This window comes from Pseudopipra pipra, chromosome 3 (genome assembly GCF_036250125.1).
Source record: "Pseudopipra pipra isolate bDixPip1 chromosome 3, bDixPip1.hap1, whole genome shotgun sequence".
Lineage (NCBI taxonomy): Eukaryota > Metazoa > Chordata > Aves > Passeriformes > Pipridae > Pseudopipra > Pseudopipra pipra.
In genome coordinates this window covers 16229799-16250698 of record NC_087551.1, presented here as the reverse complement: position 1 = coordinate 16250698, position 20900 = coordinate 16229799, and the positions used below count along the sequence as shown (strand labels likewise).

General features: G+C 48.7%; 1 long non-coding RNA gene across 1 annotated transcript; it reads left to right on the top strand.

The window, feature by feature from the left end:
• Positions 1-8400: 8400 nt before the first annotated feature.
• On the top strand, positions 8401-18306 carry LOC135410979 (uncharacterized). The gene is made up of 2 exons (XR_010428953.1): positions 8401-8641; positions 11133-18306. It is a non-coding gene; the product is annotated as an uncharacterized LOC135410979 (long non-coding RNA).
• Positions 18307-20900: the final 2594 nt, after the last annotated feature.

Here is a 20900-nt window from a genome sequence, read left to right as displayed (position 1 = left end):
TAGATCCAATGGCCACACGGGCTGACCACATGATAGCCAGCCATGCTGGAATCCCAGCCCCTCTGCAGTCATGCATGTTCCCACTTCCCTTATCCAAGGGGGTAAGTGAGGCTTCACGAGGCGAAGTGACCAGCACAGGGTCACCCTTAGGGTCATCTCCATTTGGGAGCAGAGCTCGCTGATTCTTGTCTCCCGGCCAGTGCTGCGAATCCTACGGGGAAAGTTTCCTAGTGAAAAAATAAACTCTTCCCACTTGGAATTTAAAAACAAAACCATGGAAACATTTCTCTCCATCATAACGTTTTGCAAAAAGTTATTTTAACAAATTTAAATTTGGGGCTTGACTTGACCGTCCAGTGCCCTTTGAAATAGTTGAATCCAGGCCATCGCCGCAACCATGTCAGGCCTCGAGCTCTGGCTCGCCTGACATCCCACCAGCACCTGAGACATTGAAGCCCCCCCTCCTCAGCTGAGAGGTGGTCAGCCTCTTCTGGGTACCTGCACACATTGGAGTGGCTGTGCAGCATGCAGTAGCTTGGTTTGCTCCCCCATGTTTCACGGGCCCCTTGCAAATAGTTTGCATGCTCAGGGATGCTACAGACAGGTTGAAACCACTGCCATCTCCAGCCTGCCACCTTGGTGGCGCCGCCAGAGAATGTCCCATGGGCCTCTGCCCAGCAAAATCTTCCTAAAAGGCAGTGACTACAGCTCAAACAAACTCTGGGCTGTCCCTGTATGGCCCTACCTGTGCATGACCTGGCACAAACCCTCTCCTCTCCGTGCTTGTGGTGCATGGTCTATTTATTTCCTTAGGAAAAAATAGGCTCTCACAGTGTCATTCTTTCCAGCCACTTTCCACATAGCATCACATTTCTCAGTGACTTTCAGATGGTGATTGAGAAGAAAAGGCCAGTCAATGTGAATGTGTTCATCTTGCCCTGTGTGCCTAGTTGTGAGAGAGTATAGGAGTCAGAGAGAAAAAATGGGATTTGTACCCTGTGTTGAAAATCAAGAAGAATAGGTACAGCTGGCAGGGTGGAGGGGTTTGATCTTACGGACCTGGATGGGCTGCTAAGGGACTGGGAGTTGAATCTGCTTTTGCAAGGTTGCCTCTGGTTTTATTTTACACTGACCCCAGGAAGGAAGGGGCTGTGCTGGAGCTGAGTCTGCAACCCCATGGTGAGGCTGGCTTGGGGTGGCTCAGCAGGTTTCCATCCAGCTCTGCAGGCCCGATTCAGCGAAGCCCTTAAGCTTGTCCTGATAGTTAAATTTGTACTTAAGGACTCTTCTGAATAGGAGCCTTTCCTTTCATGGTAACAGGTGCTGTAGGTAACAAATAGGAGAATGGAGGGGCCAGTGATAGAGAGGAGGAAAGGACAGAGGACATTTTACGTTTCTGTCTCAAGAAACCTAAAATATGATGACCCTTGTTTCTGCACTTTTCTTCTCCGTTGCCAGACATAACACACTCGTGAGCCCCATGACCACCCTGGCCAGTGTTTCACCCAGTGCCTCGTCCTTGTTTCACCCAACCCTGCCTAGGACATGTGCCCACATAGCCTGCAGGCTTTCCAGGTATGTCTGTCACTTGGGGCTGTCTCCATGACTCTTCGCTGGCCTACCCTCTCTTGCCCACTGCTCCCACCAGAGGGGCAGAGTTTCAGAGCCATTTTGCAATAAGGTAAAGTCCACAAAGCAGCAGAGAATTGGCCTCAAAAACCCCAGAGAAGGGGGTTTGATGGAATGCCCCCATGGCTTAGGTGTCTCACCAGCACCTCCTTCAGGTTCCTGCAAAAGGAGTCGTTCTCTCCATCAGTCTGCTGAATCCTGACAGCCCTCACAGGAGACCTACTCTGAAACAGCATGGATGAGCAGCAGAGCCCCATGTTCAGGGTAGGAGAATGTGTCCTTGCTGGACTGCTCTGGAGTTGTACCGATGAACCAGCATCCACAAGGAAGCCAGCAGGAGATGTGAGCTCTCAGTGCAGCTCCAGATCATGCCAATACAAAAGGACACATTAAGAACAAAGAGTGTCTGGATTAATATTTATATTCTGTCAAAGGAACAGAAATGTCTTTTGGCTGGAATTGGTGTATGGAAGATATTTTCATTTAAAAAATTGAATCCTTTACTGAATCACTGCATTTCCCCTTTTCATTATGCTAGGGTTTTATTTATTAACAGGTTGTTTTGGGTGGTTTTTTTTTAACAGAGTATATTTTTTTTTAACATTGGTATTTATTTCCCTTTTTTAATCTGTTGGTCACAGTGAGTAGTTCCCTGAGAAGAGTTGACCCTAGAGGCAACACCAGCCCTTCCCAGTTTCTGGCACATCCCTTGCAAGCATCAAGGAGACAGTGGGAACCTGAGGAACACAGTGGAGAGTCTCCTGCCTAAGAGGGAATGAGGAAGCATGTAAATTCGAGCATGAAGAAGGCACCAAAACACAGGAGCTGACTGGGGAAATTTATTGCTTCTGTAATATCTCATCTGTGCTGTTGTACTTCTTTGGCTCTGGTGTTGTAATTAAAGCTGTAACTGCTGCTATCATAGCACAAAGCAGCTTTTACACCAGTAATACTATTTTTGCACCAAAAGAGGACTAACATTATCGATGTTAGGCACATCTGTCCAAACAGAACTGAGCCAATGCTCTAACTTTGTCTGCTGTAAGTGCAGGTAAACCACTGTGTCCCCACCACAAAGCATGGGAGAGGCTGAACCGGTGGGTGCATGGCAGCCCCCAGGAGTTTCCCCAGCAGGGTTAGCTTTGTGAAGAAGTGTTGAAAGGACCAAGGACAGAAAATCAGTGCTGAAAGTTTAGTACTGAAGTTAGCAGGTTTGTTGCTCAGCCAGCACTGAGCCCCAAGCTCCTCTTCTTGTTGGATAAAAGTCAGACTTAGGAAGAACTATGGCCACACAGCAGATGGGAGGCAGAGGGCAACTTGAACCAGGATGTGCTGGTTGATCTGGCTCCTCAAAGACATCCGGCTCCTCTGGGTTTGTGGTAGGTTCAGGCTCAGGGCACAAGAGAGAGAGGGACTCTGACCACACAGGTCTTGACAGTGCTTGTCTCCACACTCTCTCCTGCATGTGCACAGGTCTGCAAGAGCCAGCACAGTCCCATGTAGACATTAGCCTGTCCCATCCCCAACTAGATGAAAGTTTCTTCCTGGTGCCTATTAAATCAGATCATCATTGACCTTAACTCTGACCTAATAGGACCTACATCTGTCAAGGAGCAAGAAGTAATCCCATAGAATCCTCAGCTTCCTACTTAAGAGCAGAGGCTAGTTATCCTTTTGCCTTCTGCCCCGAGAGCTCGCTAAGATGGGGATCGATGCACTAATTGCTTCTTTGGGGACTCAAGGAATGAATACCTAAATTAGCTCAGCTCTGTAGTCCTGCACCTACTCAGTAGCAGCTTTTCCCTCCCTTTCCAAAGAGAGCAACCTGGCCCCAGCAGAGACTCATGTTCCCGCTCCCAGTGAGACATCTTGCTCCCTGCTTCATGTCCCACTATTCAGAATAACCATATAGTAGGATGGTTCCTCTTCCCCTCACCCACCACTAGTGCCATGCCCAAAGCAGCAGGGAAAGGACCCTGGGCCCAGCTCATCACATCCCATAGAGTTATAGATATGGGGACGGGACATAGCCTTCACTACATAAGCCCTTCTCCCAGCAAGCCCCCCAGCAAGAGCCACTGCGGTTCATTTTGCATTATTCTGGGTTCTTCCCATGGTAGGAAGTGGCCCAATGACTGCTGTCCTTTGGCAGCTTCATCATCTGGACAACTCGAAGGGGATGGGATGGACTTTGTCTTAAATCTGTTGCTAGTGTTGAAAAATTGTAGTCAGACAGCTCAGTCATGCCACTAAAGAAGGGATAAATTCTCTGCTCACCAGCTCTACCTCTATGGACTTCAGTGAAATTGCACCAGGGGAAAACCCACTTCCTTTGCCCCACCACTCCCAGTTGCTGAGGGTATCCAGTGTCCCCATTCCCACCCTGTGCCCATAAGTGGGAACGGCTCCCCCACCTGCCACTGAAACCTGAGCACTGAAACCTTTCCTGCAGAAAGCATATTAGGTGGAAATTGCCTCCAGAACTGCACTGACGGCACGAGCTGATGCTCGTCCAGTTCTCCGAGTCATTCTGGATCGGCATCAGGCACGCTAGAGCTGCATCTGCAGCCCTGGGGATCAGGGAAAGCGGCTGGCCGCCGAGGTCTGGGGACACGGCTCTCCGCCCCCTCCTCCTCCTCCTCCTCCTCCTCCTCCGCGATGCCGCCTGCGCTCACGCCGTGTGCGGGACACGCTCTCTGCCGGGAGCGCACGGCCCTGCAGCATCCCCGCACCGCGGGCTCTGCGGGGAGCGGCCGCAGCCCGGCCCCGGTGGGTACCTGCCCCCGCCTCTGCTCGGTATGGGGCAGGCGGACGAATCACGCCGTATGCGGAGCTGCTCAGCGTTTCGCAGCCGCGGAGCAAGCCTGCGTGCCGGATTTGTGGAGGGGACTCCCTTTTAGTAGGCAGAGGCACCAGAGGGTTTGTGGGTGGGAAGGTGTCTCCAAACACAGTCTCAGCCATCACCAGTTTAGTCTTGCAGTAGGGGTGTTTCTGCAATATGGAAAACTATCACCATGGCTCCCCCCTCTCCAAAAGAGCATTTGACAGCCAAGGAAGCAGTCACTACCGATTCTGCAAGTGGCACTCATCCCACAAACAGCCTCTCAAAATGCTCCAGGGACCCTGCGCATGAGCATCGCCAACGCTTCCATGATGCAGCCACCCCTGCAGCCACCCTGGCCATGTCAGCCAGGCTCTGTAGCAGTTTGACAGACGTGGGGAAGGATGAAGACGGCCTTCTCCACTTGAAATTAAAGGCTACAGGAGCAGGCAAGAGAACTAGCAGCCCCCTCTGCCAGGGCTGAACAAGGTGACTAGAGCTGGCATCAGGTGGCAAATGTCCATGGAACTTCAGAGCATCTTGGTTTGTATGAAGGAGGAATCATCCTCACCTCACTGTGGACCACAGGGTCTCACCACCACAAGGCACATGGAGGCCAAGTCTGCTCACAGATGGAGCCAGTAGATTCCCTGGGGTCTGTAGGACACAGTCAAAACCTGCAGCTCAGCTGCAGTGCTGGGGAGCAAGGGATGGGATAGAGGCCTGACCAGGGATAGCAGTACTAGCTACTGCACCACACCGAAACCAGCACCTCACTTGAAAGATGGTGTTCCCCAACCTGGCCAAAACCATGCTGGGCTTGCAAGGTGGGGCTGGCTGGCTGCACACAGAGCTGCAGAGCAGTCAGACCCCATGTCTGTGTCTGCAAGGAAGCTCATCTCCTTTATCAGTGCTGGTGTTGGCCCAGCCTCGCTGGTGCCTGGGTCTTGAGAGCTATCAGCCTCACCATCCTGAGGGTGTGCCTGATGCAGGTCTTTGCAGAGATAACCCGGCTCTGCGTCAGCAGGTGTTCCTGGAGCCAGTGCTCCCAAGCGCCACAATATGCCCTGCTTCCTGGGGACAGCCCTTGGACCAGCAGAGAGATCCATCCTTAGGGAGATGGGAAGGAGAATGGTACAGCAGTGGGGCTGGCCAAGTCTTGCTGTGAGCTGCTTCAATAGCAAATCAATCACTCATGCTCCACCTAAAGGTCTGTGATTTAATCCTGGGGGGACCAACAATGGGGGATCCAAGATAAACAACAGCTGTGCATTCACAAATAGGAAATGGAGTTGCTTTCATGTCCTGAGCCTGTTGATTAACTGGGTTGTTGTTTGGCTTGGCGCTGGATGCTCAGTGACTCGGAAAGAAGGTAACTAAAAGGGATCGTTTGGTTACACTCCCTAAATTCAAGTATCTTTAAATAGTGTGTGGGTTTGCATTTTGCTTGCAGAAGACTGATGGGAAAAGGTAGCAGAAGAGTGAAGATGGCTATCAGAAAGGAACCTGTGTTTAGTCTGCTTGTGCCAGATGGGAATGGAAAGTTCGCTCCCCTGCCAAGTGTTTAAAAGAGGAAATAGGATGTGATATTCTGCCTCCCACTCCTTTCTCTCCCCTGAAACCAGCCCACTGCTCTACTTCCATTTGTTGTAAAAAGGAAAAAAAAAAAAAAGCAGCTTGGCCCATGTAAAGCCTTGGAGACAGTTAGAGACACACCTTGTTCCTTTTTAATGTGTTTATTATGTGGAGACGGATGGAACAGTATATTTTTATATGCAGCTGGGTCCAGCACTGCACAGCACCTGTCTTTCAGTCACTCATATTCATCTGTGTCAGAGAAACAAGACTGCAAAACCCCCGAACCACCCTCTACTGTCATCTCCTTATCTCTAGCAAGGAGGAGGTGAACCTCTACCACAGCTCAAGATTCATGTCAGACACTTTGGCTGACAAAACTACCCGTGAGATGGACCAAAACTTCTTGCCTGAAAAACCCATGAGTTCCCCTGGTTAATAAATCCAGGTCTGCCCTGAAATGTGACTGCCAGGGAACTTGTGGAGGTGGGGGAGGCTGAAATCTTGTGGAGCTGGGGCTGGATTAAGGCATTGCTTTAGGAGTCCCAGGGGCTGACCCAACATTGCCCTCTTGGCATGAGTGCTGTAGCAGCCTTGATGATGTGGTGCATCAGTAGACCCTCAGGTTAATTGTGGAAGTATCTCATGGATGTGGATGATGTTGCTAACAGAATAACAAAGCAGCTTTGGTCCAGGGCCTCCTGTCCAGCGCCTGCTTGGAGCCAAGATGACCTGCAAAGTTGAGCAGGTAACTGAGGGCTGGTCCAGGTGAGGTATGAACAGAGATCATTTCCAGATCAGAGATCCCACCACCTCCCCAGGCAGCAGATCCACGGCCTCACTATCCCCATTGTGAAAATTTCTCTTTCTCTCTACCCAGAACTTCCCTCACTTTAACTTGCATCTGTTGCCTCCTGCTGTGTGCACCCAAGAAGAGTCTGGCCCCACCTTCTCCCCAACGCCCTGTATCTGCTGGATAACAGTAGCTAGATCCCTTGCTTTGTTTCTTCCTCTCCAGATGGGACCAAGCCACCTCCAAGTAACTTAAAACAGTGTCCTAATTGCAAGAATATCCATCCAGCTGGTCTCAAGCACAGGCATTTCAGCAGTGTCCTACAGCTGTAACTTCTGAAGGATTGCTTTGATCGCTTATTTCCCCAGATAATTGAAGAACACTTGTATGAATGTTTTCACAGAGGTGAATGGCCTCCTGTGCACCCAGAAAGGAAGCTGTGACTGAGCAGAGCAGCCCCATGTGTTACAGTGGAATCATCAGGAGAAAAGCAAGTATGACTTTTATCACATCGTCCCATACAGTCTCCAGGCCACCCCACAAATACACCTGCCTTGTTCACAAAGCCACGGGGCACTGGATCTGGGCACGGTCCCCACCACTGGAAAAGCTCCTGAGGGGGAGAGGGAACAAAGTCCAGCGCCTGCTCGGCTGGGGAAGCTGTAGCCACTGGACACTGACCACGGGCATCTTCAGCCTGACAAGGACACAGCTCCTCAGAAGGGAGATAGGGCACCCTGCTGCAAGGTGGAGGGCTGAGCATGGTGGATGGAGTGGAGGCAGGAGGGCAGGCAGAGGACTGGTGCAGCCCGGTCCCCTGCCTGCCCCTGCCTTGCGTGGGAAGCCTCCAGGCAGCTACTTCACTCTGAAGAACCAGAGATTTAATGAGCAATTTCGGGAACGCTCTCAGCTTTCCTGCAAAGCTCTTTGCTGTCTCTGACACTAATTACTAAATGTTTCCGAAGCCGCTGTCTGTGTGAAACGAGGCCCTTTGTTGCTGCGACGCTGTTGTGGGCAGTAGGGTGATACTCGAAGGGTGTCTGCTCTGCCAAGAGGGAGCGTGGATGCTATTCCTATCTTTTTCTCATGGAGAAAGAAAGAATAAGGCCTCTCTGTCACTCTGATGAGAGAGATGCTGACACTTGCCTTGCCAGGCAACAGGGTGCCCTGCCTCTGCTCTGAGAGGGTACAAGGTTCCCCAGTGTGGGGTGCAAGGGAAGGTGGAAGAAATAGGCCTGCCCAGGACATGTGTGAGGACCTGCCTCTGAAAGGCAGGAAATCCAGACGGAAACTGGTGAGACCAGTTTAGTAGAGACAGGATCCCAGGAGAGGAAGGGAGAAGGAAAGACAGGGAGGGGGAGAAATAAATGCAAGCTGGCTGGGACCTGCCTGGCAAGAAATGAGAGCCGTGGAGTTAGGACATGGCTGGGTTCACATGGGGACAGTTGTGGGAGAGATGCTTGGCTAGTGCTGGCCTTTTCTGCAAAAGAGGTGCCATGAGAAAGGCCACCCAAAGGTCAGCCCGACCCCTACGAGTGTCTGCCCCCAGCAAAGGCACGGCACAGGCAGGCAGGAGGCAGGCTGTACCCACGCCTGCCAAAGGGCCAACCAGCTTCCCATCCCTTCTCCCTTTCCTTGTCTGTAAGAGTCAGGGAGAAGTGCTTAAAGGCACCACAGCAGTGTGAAGCCCTGCTGTGCAAGATCTGGTTTTTCTCAGCAAGGCCTCCTAGATCACAGCCCTCTGGAAGCTGCTGGATGATCACAACCTCCTGACAATGGGAAACCTGGTAGCATCTCGTTCTCCAGCTGCACACAGCTCTTAGGTACAGAAAAGTAAAACCTTTTCAGTTGGTTTGGGCTCTTGGTTAAGGAGAGCTCACAAACAAGCAATTTGAGAAGCTGTGTTGCGAACACAAAGCAGTGGCAGCTGAGCAATGTGCATCTGGGCAAGTGGGGGCCGAGCGCATCCCTGCTGCAGGGCTGCAGCCGGCTCCACTTAGGCAGGGAGAGATTTAGCCCTAAGAGTCTTAGTGACGCATCTTGGGAGACTTAGGCTGAGCCTGGCTTGCAGAGACGTGACCCGTGCTGCATTTCCCGTGGTCACCTGCCAGTCTGCATTATGTGAGCTGTCACCCACTCCCAGACACCACACGTGAGCGCGGTGGCACAGGGGCTTGGAAGACAAGGAGGAGGGCAACCAGCCCAACTCCTTACCCTGCCCAGCCTTGCACCTGCACCAAGGCTGCTGAAACGGGACATAGGACTAGTCCCAAAGGACAAAATCCACTGCTTACAGCTGGTGGGGTACCAGCACCCAGTTTCCTATTGCTTTAACTGGAAAGAGAGGATGCTCAGGGACCCTGCATCTCTCGGTCATCAACAGGAGAGTCCTTCCTGCTGCCTTGGGGGGAGGTCAGCATTTAGGATGAGGAAAAGCCAGGACTGTGGTTGCTGAATGCTGGCTCCTGTTTGACCCATACTTGTAAGAATTGTAGTATGAGTCACTGCAAACAAGTAGGAAAAACCAAGGCACAATTTAATGACATTGTTTATTATAATCCTATCCATGCACGTATTTTCATAGCTGGGGAAAATGAGAAAAGGAAAGTAAATGTCTTATTTTAACTTGCAGAAAGTCAGCCCTAGGGCTGGCAGCAGCACTGGGAGAAAGCAGCAACCTGGTGGTTTTCGCTACGAGGACTGGCACGTACGGAGTCCACCCACCCCTAGAGCTGACCTGACTTTCGTGATCACGTTCAGCTGAGTTGAAAGTTGAAACAAGGCCAGCTGTAATCCCCAAGAAACCAGGCCACTCTCAGGACTCAGGACAATCAGGTCCCATTAAAAAGCATCTGCCAGACTGATGTCCTGAGGGTTTCGTTACCTTGCTTAGCTAGAAGTCATCGGTGAGGACTGATCTGTGGCCTGAGGAAGGCGATCAAAAGCTGCTGTGTGGCAGCATTGTCACAGGTCAGTTTCAGGTGCAGCAATGCTCGTTTTCTAAATTTCTTGCTTCCCAAATGCAATAGGATGGTGCCTTTGGCAGGTAGTGTACTCAGCTTCTCCCCTGAAAGACATGGAAACTAAGGAAATCTCTCAGTCTTGGAAGTGACAGATGAAGTGCTTGAAGTACTCAGTGCATGACAGGGCACAGCTAATAAGCAGAAAAGAGGACACCACGGAAATGCCTGCTGTTGTTTGCTTCTTTCTTCAGCATCCATTTGTCTTTTGACTATTGCAAAGTCTCGGAGCCACAGTTAGGAATGAACTTGTTGCAGAGTTCCCAGATCTAATTGAGCTCTCTTGAAACGAAACCATTTATAACAACCTTTTGCAAGGATGAAACATGATGTACTCTGCTCTGGAACAGCTGAGAATATGCTGTCCTGGGGCCTGATGAGCCCTGCTTGCAGCACACAGTGACTAGGCAGCAACCCAGAGACCAGCTCCTTGCTCCAGCAGGTGAACTGCTAAGCGGCTCGAACCCAATCCCATTGAAATCAATAGGAATGTTAAGATCCCTTAAGCAGGAGTCCTGGGATGCAGAAGTTGGGTCTGGCTGTGGGGAATACTATTAGTAGAGAGGAACCAGAGCAGGCTGTCAGGAAGAAAATGTTTTTATTTCCAATATATATGACTTTCCAAAGGTAGTGAGATCCCTGGCCCAGTCCCTAACTGCAGTGCATCTAGTGGGACTTTTGTTTTCTTTTTTTAATCAATGAGGCACATTATCTGCCCCACATTATCTGTCCTGGCAGGCAGGACAAAAATGCTCACATTACAATGGTGGAAGCATAGAAGTCCAGATCCAGACATTGGATCACGTTCTAGTCCTCTTGCTCGTCCCCTCTCCTGAACAGCTAGATCTGGGTGGCAGCTGAGGATTTCTTCATGTATTTTTGGAAGACAACTCTCCTAGCTGTCTAGAATTCATACACTTGTCTTTCTTCCTGTCTGGGGCAAAAGCACATGATGCCAAAGTCACGAGGTGACCCTGCATGACACTTGGGCATCTTTGGCTAATATAGGAATAGAGCTCGGGGGCATAGTACGACCAATCCTTTACCCACTAAAAAAAGGTTGGTTAGGACTAAAAGAGAATGCTTGCAAATGTCATCTTAAGTCAGTAGACAGTCACAGCAGTGCAGCAGACACAGGGCTAAAACCAAGGACAAAGAAGTCCTGGCTGGCTTAAGTTTTCTTTCAGGGAAGTTTTTTCATTTTGCTGAGAAAACCAAACTACCAGAAACGTTCACTTCAGACTGACCTAAAATGAACCCAGTTGACCTGAGGAAGAATTTCTTATTTGTACAGTTTTACTAACAAGCCATCAAGGAAAAGGCTTGAACTGTGGGTGAGCCATGTTGGGAGCCTCCTGGAGAAGGGAAAAGTGTCCCAGCCGGACTTGCAGTGCTGCAGCAGCATGAGCTCAGTGGTGCTCCTCAAGATTCACTGAGATGCTTGCTTATCCTGCCACCCAAGCCCTGCATGTTGCAGTTGGAAGGCACCCCTTCTGGCTTAGGGGTGCTGCCAAGAGTGGCTGCATTATCAAAAAAGTTCTCATTGCAGCAGGCTTTACAAGAAAGAGTCAGCCTGGGGCATTGGGAGTGGGGATAGAAAGAAGAAAGACTTGCAGCATTCTTTTATTAATGAAGTTATTTTAAAATGTTAAAAAGTTTCTAACATAAAAAAGGCCACTGGGTAGGATTGGCCAAAACCAACATGATAATGTAACAGGAACCCATCTGCCTTGTTTTATGGCCTCCTGCCCTCCACCCTGAGCAGACAAAGGCCAACAACCAGCCTCATGTCCAGAGGTCACAATTTGCAGAGCAAAGGGATTTGGCAGAAAATGTGTTGCAGAGTAACTTTGTATAACAGGAACTTTTTTAATTAGGGGATGGGGGGGAAGGGATGTTATAAAGTAAGAACTTTCATGACTCTAATGTGTACATCTAAACCCAAACCTGGCTTTACCCAAGGGCTGGAGGTGTCAGGTATTACCTGACACGAGCTGACGTTGCTGATGGTTGTTCCTCTCCTCTGACACAGATATTTTTTATGTTTTAGCTGGACAAAGGAGCCCAGAGAGCTGGGGTGAGCGACATGCTTGGGATGTTCCGGTCCTTCCCCGCGCAGGGAAGGGGCAGAGCCGGCGGCGGTGCGGAGAGCCCGTGCCGCGGTGTTTGCTGACAGCAGAGGGGGGTATTGGGCCGCTTTTCCTCCGCATCCCGGGCGGAGCTCGGGCAGCCGCCGGCGGAGCCTGGACCCCGCACCGCCCCCCGGGCCTCCGCGGGGCTCCCGAAGCTCTGCTCCCCGGCCTCTTTCCGGACACACGGGATGGAGCGGAGACACTCCCGGGCCCGTCAGTCTGGTCGGCTCGTGTCGTGTGTCGGGAGGGGTGCGCGGGTGAAGCGGAGGGGTGGGCGCAGCAGCCCCGTGCCGGGAGGGGGGTCTGCGGAGTTTCCTTGCCCGCTCCTCGTCTCGAGGTTTCGGGTGGGAGAGGAGGGTCTCTCCTAGCCAACTTCTGCGCCCCAGGGCTGCTCCCGCGCCATGTCAGAGCAAAGCCCCTCCGTGGGCAGCACACCTCACACTTGAAGGGTGTGCCCCGATGGGTCTTGGCGATGGGTGGAAGTTCACTTCCACCACACAGCTGGAAGTGCTGAGCTCTGTGGGGCCTTGGACTGAAGCCTCTGACACTCACTGGCCAGAGGTAAATCACAGAACCATAGGATGGTTTGGGTTGGAAGGAACCTTAAAAATCTCCTGGTTCCAAACTCCTGCCATGGGCAGGGACACCTTCCACTAGATCAGGTTGCTCAAAGCCCCATCCAACCTGGCCTTGAACACTTCCAGTGATGGAGCATCCATAACTTATCTGGGCAACCTGTTCCAGTGCCTCACCACCCTCTGAGTAAAGAACTCCTTCCTAACACCTAATCTAAATCTCTCCTCTTTTAATTTAAAACTGTTCCCCCTTGTTCTATTACTATCTGCCCATGTGAAAACTAGTTCTCCTTCTTTTATATAAGCCCCCTTTAATTACTGGAAGGTGCTCTAAGATCTCCCCAGAGTCATCTCTTCCCCAGGTTGAACAACTCCAGCTCTCTCAGCCTGTCCTCGTAGAACAGGTGCTCCAGCCCTCTGATCACCTCTGTGGTGGCCCAGTTGTGTAGCTGGTCCCCATGAAATGGTGGATTTAATGGCAAAAGGAGACCCTGCGGGGTAAGAGTACACCTTTTATAATTTGGTTTGGCTCCTGGGGATGAAAGGTATTCTGTGAAGCTAAAATATTAAAGCTACCCTGGATTATTCATTAAGCATCAATTATCATCATCACATTTACTGTCAGATGTTTCAACGTTGCTATTCTGCTTTAGGAAGGAACATATTTTTAGGCTGGTTTCCTAAGGAAAGGTGTTCTTGGGGTCAGTTGCACAGTCTGCTTGTCTGCCTGTCCTCACAGATTTGGTGAGGATATTTCGGCCAAAGTTTACAGCAGGCTGGAAGTCTCCAAAATATTACATTGTTGCAGATTAATTAGCAAAGGGGATGGTGGGGTTGTCCCCCAGACCCAGCTAGTGCTGTGGGTGCAGGAAAGGCAAGCCCCTGATGGGGTGGGCATGGATGGTCCTGGCTGCAGAAGAAGCTTCAGGCATGGCAGCATTGCCACCAACACTGGGAAGCTCAGCCATAGGACACAACACCATGGGAGATTGGGCTTCCCTAACTCTGCTGCCCACTGAAATAATTTACATAAATACCTGTCCGGTATGAACTGGCTTCTTATTCCACGTTCTTTCTACTCCTTCTGCTTCCCCTTGTTTGTATTTTTATAGCATTACAAAGTTGGAACAAGCTTTGGTTTAACAATAAAGGCAGCCTCATCTGGAAAACAGGATGTTCCAAAATAAGATCTAATTTTCCTTTGTGAGAACCTAAGGCAAAAGTAAATTGATATCCACTTTAAAGGTAAACACAAACAAGGACTTATTATTTATCATTAAAACATCTTAAAAAGGCTCTAGAGCCCTAAAAGCAAAAGTTTGATGCTGTATAAAAGAATTATGTTTCTGAGATGTATCAGTTCAATAATTAAAACAGCATCTATGAAATATAAATGTAAGATATTAATAAATTAAATTAAATTAAAGCCACAGAAAGCCAATTATCTTGTAAAATATCTCTGATAGCTAAACTAATGAGATGTAGAAAGATTAATTTAGATCCCCATTTTAGGAGGTGATTATAAATTGCTGTAATGCCACATCCAGTTACTAGGTTGTTATTGAAACTTGTGAAATACATTTGGAAAGGTTTTTAAATATTCAGAATGAAGTAGAAATTAGAAAGGAGTTAGAAATAATTAAAAATTAGCTGTCTTGTCACATTGCAGCTTTAATCCTATTACCTCTTCTAGTTTACAAAGCTTCAGATGTCTTTCAAAGCATTGATCTGTGGGGATGGTGGGGTTTATGAGCAGGGATTTATGTGTTTTAATAACTGCAGGACTCCAAATATTTCTCCTCATTTCACTTATTTGAGGGATTCTTTCTATGTAGAATTATCACCCTTGCTGCCAGCTCTGCCTGATGGTTTCCTTTGGCCATAGGGTAGGTCAAGCCATCACCCATGGTCCCATAGAGCCCCCAGAGACCCACTGCTCTCCTTTCAGCTCCTGGTGAAAATGCTGAGGAGCATCAGTGATGGTCTTTTTGGTCAGGGCAAAGCACAAGGCCTTCGCTCCTCAATTCCTATGGCTGTTGTAGCAAAGCACAGGGCTCTTGTGGCACACAGAAGGATGATGGTGCAATGCATGCCTAGAGCCCACGAACTTTGGTCTTGCCATTGCCAGAGGCTGGCCACGAGGTTGGCCAAAAAACCAAAAGGCTGGGGTTTGGGAACCAAACCCCTGGGGTGCACAAGGTTTGCCAACCTTGTTTTGGTTGGGACTTGCCTCATTTTTTGCAAGATGTACCATTTTTGCGAGAGCTTTGTAGCTGTAACAGCAATTGCCAAACAACTCAGGGACCTCACTGATCTGCACTCAGGTTCTGCTTCACCCAGTCCACGGGGTGCTGAAGGACCTCCAGCAGCACGGCTTGGCTGTAGTTTTGCAGCACAGGAGGAAAAACGCAGGCAGGGGAGGGCGGTGGGGCCTTGAACCCCCTGGCACAGGGTGATACCGGCAGCCCCAGCGCTGTGAACTACTCCCCCAAGGGCAGCTGCTGCATCAACAGAGAAACACGGCCTTGGAGCTGGGAAACACCACTCATGGGCAGCCAGGAGGGTGAGGAGCAGTTCTGCCAGGCGTGCACAGCTCTGCCTGGAGGATCAATGTGGATGTAACCAGCTCTGGGGACCGAGGAGCACAGTGAAGGGAGCCTTAAAGACAGGGTACAGAGAACCCCCAGGTGGGCTCTAGCAGAGGAAGAAGCAGAATTCCACCACCACAACCACCCCGGAGAGGCAGACAGAGGGGTTCCATCAGCTGCATTGCGCTGCTTGGAGGTGAAGGACCGGGTCACAACGCCTGCAGCCATCCTCGGGCATCGGAGGGGTGAGCATAAACCGGGGAAAGTTGTAGCCCCTAAGGGAGGGGGTGGGCTTGATACTGATACGGGATTATTTTCCCCTTTTATCTCCTTTATCCCTAATAGTCTAGATAATATCATCCAGCATTGTAAGTGGATTGATTAGCACTCTTTGATCAGGCTGTTAAGACTCTGAAGTAGTCAAACAGCAGATTCTCCCATGTAAGGCGTGTTTCTCTGGCCCACATAAAGGCACAAGCTGTGGTGCACAGAACTAGTGGAGAAGGCAGCAGCCCTCCTGGGAGCCCTTATGGCATTTTTGTGAGCAGCACTTCTGGGACAGCCTTTTTTGGGTGCCATCCTGTGGCAGTCAGGGACAACTAGCAACAACACTACTCTGTGTCCACATACCCTCAAGTGTCGTGCTGAAAGCATAGCACCCAGTTTTGGGACCAACACAGGTAGCCCTTTAAAGACTTGTTGAAAATACTGAAGTGGGAAATCCAGCAGGTTTGAAAGCCTTCTTCCTTTTGCCTAGAGAGAACAAATGCTCAAAGAATGCCTCTAAGCATCCATGGACAGAGGAATGAAAGCCCTCTGCCTTGCCTGGGAGAAGAGCTAAATTAGAAATCCCTGCTTGGGAGATTTCTTCATTGAGAAAACCTTCTGGAGGGAAGAATTACTCTAGAAAAACAACAGAGGAGCAAGTCCAAATTTGGGTGAGCCTCTGCTATCTTCTCTCAGCCTGCTTGAGTTGTAATTTGTAATCAGACCTTTCTGTAAAGTCAAAAATACCTTTAGAGGAGACAAAAAGATGTCAGAGCTGGCAAACTGGGTTGTTCAGTGGGGACCAAACCCCTGGGGTCCAAACTCTTGCAAAAGTATCCAGCAGGCTAACCTAGAGTTTGCCAAATTAAAAGAGATGGCCAAGACTAAGCTCTTCTCCCGAAAATCCTTAAAATGTGCAGGAGCGTGGGCTGTGTGGTTAGTTGCCGAAAGTTTAGCTGAAGAAAAACAGGCAGCCCAGGTAGAAATTCAGAAGCTAAGGGAGGAAAACAAGACACTGAAAGCAGAAATAAAGGCTCAGAGACTTAAACTAGAGGAGGGTATAACTCGAGAAGGAGCTGTGGCTATGGAGCAAGTGCGAAGTGTTCTCCAGTATCAAGAGGTGTGTGAACAAAAAAAGGCCATTTTGAATGAAAATCAGGCATTGAAGGAAAAGCTAGCCATCAGTACAAAAGCTGTAGAGGAGGTGCAAGGAACAATCCGATTGCTGGTGCAAAAAATACAGATCCTAAAAGAGAAGAGTACAGACCACCGGGCCTGCGAGGCCAAGATGGAAAAGTTAAAAGCAGCGTTAGAGGCGAAGCATGTCACAGTCATGGCCCTTAAAAAAACACCCTACCAAAGAGATGATGAGCTCTGGGATGGAAAAAGATGGGTTAATCCAGTTGGCAGCCCCTCTGTAGAGGAGCGTAAGCCTGAGAGCCCACAGTCTCTAGTTTTTGAGATGCCAGAAAGGTTTAAAGCAAACCCCCTTTTGCTGAGCAGTGCTCTGGTGGCTGTGAAAAGGGAAAGCGAGGGAAATGTGCAGCCACGGGCAGAACAAGTTATTACAGAGGGAACAACCACTGCTGACCTGGCTCCTCGCCAGTTCAAACCTGGGAGCACCCAGGGAAGGAGACAGCAGTTGGCAAGGAGTGTCTGGGCAAGGGATGACAGAGGGATGTCTAGGGGAAGGGGCAGCAGAGGAAAGGAAAACTCCAGGGAGATGGGGGACCCAGAGGTGCTGCAGACCACCACCTCTGCTGGTGCGACCTCCCAGATCTCCTTCTCGGGAAAAGGGAGGAAAGGAAGGTGGCAGGGCACGAGACAGTGGCAGTGCGGTGCAGCTCCCCGATTTGTGGTACAAAATACCGTGGCCAGGAGGGAGTTAAGCACGATGCGAGTGGACATATGGAGGCAGCTTCGGAACCACGGGGAGGACATGGCCCGCTGGGATAACGCTCCCACCAGAGTTTTGTTGGATCGCCTGCTGGAGATCAGCGGGAGAAGAGAGGGAAGCGAGCCAGGACCCCCCCCCTCCCCATCATAGCCTAGGACAGACAGTCCCCCTCTTCCCCGGGCTCGTGGTCAGACCAACACCAGACCACTGGGGAAGGCTCCCATGCGGGGAGCGATGGGGGATCAGAAGCAGAGCCCTCGAGGTATCATCCCCATCACACGCAAAACTGGGGCACCAGCTGCAAGCTGCAGCTGATGCAAACTGAGAAGGCTCCTCTGATGGAGGAAACGCAGGGGGAGTGAAGCATTAAGGGGTTTTTGGTTTGCTTATTTTTACAGAAGAAACACAGAGGGAGAATTTGACTTTTCCAGCAAGAGCAGTCAGGGCTGCAGTGAGCAGAGACTGCTTTAGCTCTGTCACAGCCATCCTGGCACCTGCTTCGCTGCACAGAGTCCAGGCAGAGATACCAAATGCTGCTCAGGCCAAGTTAGCAGAAGCTGTTTTGGGAAAAAAGAAGGCTTTAAGGACTGATAAAACACTGACATGAGTTCAGGCTGTGATACCAGCTGGGCTGCAGCGTTTGTGAGCAATGATGTCCAGCAGCAGGACTGAGAATGAACTCTAAGTATGAAGGGCTGTGCGAGGAAGGTTACAGGAGTCCCAAGCATGGTATAAACCCTGAGGGTGAAGCAAGAAGAAAAGAATAACATCTTCTTTCTGAGTCTCCTGTAGAAAATCCAGAAGGGTTTGGACTTATAAAAAGAAAAACTCCCCCCATTTTAAAAAATAATTCCTGCCTAATGTCAGAGGTGAAGAAATCAAGAGGTACAAGCAGAGCAAATTCAAGAACTGCCAACACAAATGAAGAAGTTCATGTTTAGCATTAGTATTGTTAAATTCAGTAGTGTGTTTTCACATAGCATGTGGAAGTACATGCAGCAAAGAAATTTAGGAGTGCTATTAAAAAAAAAAAAGGAAAAAAGGATTGAAACAGAGTAATGCAAACTAAGTGCTACCAATGCATAAAAGGTTAGAATCTGGAAAAATGGCAGATTTTGTATGTACCTATAAAGGTTTGAGGGGAGGGTAACTAATGATAAAATATTCTAATTGACTTGGGACAGAGTTCACTCTGCAAAGCAAAAAGTTAAGCCTCTGATGCGCAATTATAGTTGATGTGTTAACACCACCTTTTTTTTTAGAGTGAAGAAAAGATGAAATAAAAAAAAAATAATTGAAAAAGACATACATGGTATATACATTATTGTAATAGTTTTAAAATTAAAATATACAGTTCTTCTGTTACAGAAATGAGATGGAACCAACTGAAACAATTACAATGGAGAATTGGTAAGCAGCTGTTTAAGAACATAAGTTAGTAAATTGTATAAAAATATGTGAAGAGGCAGTTTATTAGATCCTTAATATCATCAAAAAGGTCTATGGGTGTAAATGATCCACCTTGGTTAACCAAGATAACTATTCATATCAATCTTTGCTGTTTTGTCTTCCATAGGTAGAGCAGAAGAATAGGTAACAATTCCAAATTCTGGATATTATTAATTGTATGTTGCTTAGTGCTTTCTTTCCTTTATTAGTGCTTGATTATCATATATGTGTGGAAAAATATCATCTCTTTTTTTTAGAACAGTTGCTGTTGCTGAAGTTCAAATAAGAGAAAACAATTAACAAACTCTGGTGACAAGGAAAAAAATGGATCCAATTTGAAGGTGTCACCATCTCCAAATAAGATAAACCCTGTTTCCTTTGATAATTATGGACATACTTCCTATTAGCGATAGTGATCTTGATTAGTAGAGCACGAGCATATGACACAATGTCTGTATACGTAGCACATAAACACAGCATTTGTGTTAAAAACATAGTATTTTGAGTACTATGAAAAGTAAAGATGAACAAATTAAGTGTAGAATTTTCTAGTAGGGTAAGTTATACTTTAAAAATGTATACTGTTAGTGTAGCTTTGCTAGGACAACTGCATGGCACAGTTTCGAGTTTAATTTAGGGCACCTAGGTACAAATTAATCGATGGTTCTGGGATGGGTAGAAAACTAAAGGTCCTAAAGTGACGGGGATAACAAATCGCTGCACACATGTGTGATACATAATCGTGTGTTGGTCTGATGAAAAATTTTATTTTGTTGTGGAGGAGATGATGAGGTGATTTTAGAAACTGACAGCAGGAGGGTTTCTGCGATGAGAGCTGTACAGCGGTAATGTCGAGCAGCCCAGTAGGTGGAGTGCTCCCAGATGCCTCTCTGGAAGGACACCAGCAAACAGGAGGCACTTACCCGTGTAAATTGCATACAAAAAGACACCAGTTTTCAATTAGTTTAGAACAGAGCTTAGCCAGAGGTGAATATGAAATTTATCCTTTGATTTCCAGTGGGTCTGTAATCACTTATATGGGATCCAGCTGTCTTTGTGTGTATATCCATCGTCCAGAAATCACCTCTGCATGTTTAAGTTGTCTGATATTGCACATGCATGTAATGTAACTTTGATTTAAATGCATGATTTTAATTACACAATGTTTTACTTTGATTTAAATGCATGATTTTAATTACAAAATGCTTTTAGAAGTGACGCTAAAATTACTATGAACTTTTTAGCTCTGTGCTGGACAAAGCCTAGTAACATTTGGGTTGTGTTTTGAGCAGTTGTTACAGATAATAGCATCCACCTGTAACTTTTGTAGTCTTGCAGGCAGCAAAACAAGCCACCAAAGCAAGGTTTGCAATATGTGACAAGAGTGAGCAAGTTGCTCTTACTCCAACGACAGTAAAAGATGCTGACCATCATATTTGGCGTAAATCCCTCCTTGTTGGGACTATATAACCTGCTGAAATTTTTAACTAGGCTGTCAAGTCTAGAAATGTAATCCTGAGAACTGCAAAAGTTTGCTTAATTGTGCAAATTATCCAGGCTGTAAAATAAAATATTCCATAAACGGAGTAGCAGCTGTGCACCAAAGCCAAGAGCTACAGACCACCCTCAGATCCACACGAGGCAAGACCAGGTAGGAAAGGGCAAATGCCTCCAAGAAGATCAGTTGCTCGGTCCTGGTGAGGAGCCTTGAGCCATGGGAGGGTTTGCAATATCCTTGCTGGACTCGTGTGTGACAGATCATTCCTGTGGACTGGCAGAAGGGGTCTGTATGCCTATAGCCCATGAAACTCTGGCCACTGTCAGAAACAGGCTACAGGCTGTGTACTAATGCTGAAAAACCTGAGAGAGAGGTTTGTGAACCTTGCTTTGGCTGGGACATGCAGGGAACCCGCAGCCCTGGCACTATGAACTACTCCCTCACGGGCAGTCACTGCATCAACAGAAGAACACGACCTTGGGGCTGGGAAACATCGCTCGCAAGCAGCAGGGAAGGCAAGGAGCAGTTCTGCAAGGTGTGCACAGCTCTGCCTGGAGGGTCAGCCCAGATGCACCCAGCTCTGGGGACTGAGGAGCACTGCAAGGGGAGCCTTAAAGATGGGGTGGAAGCAGCCCCAGGTGGACTCTAGCAGAAGA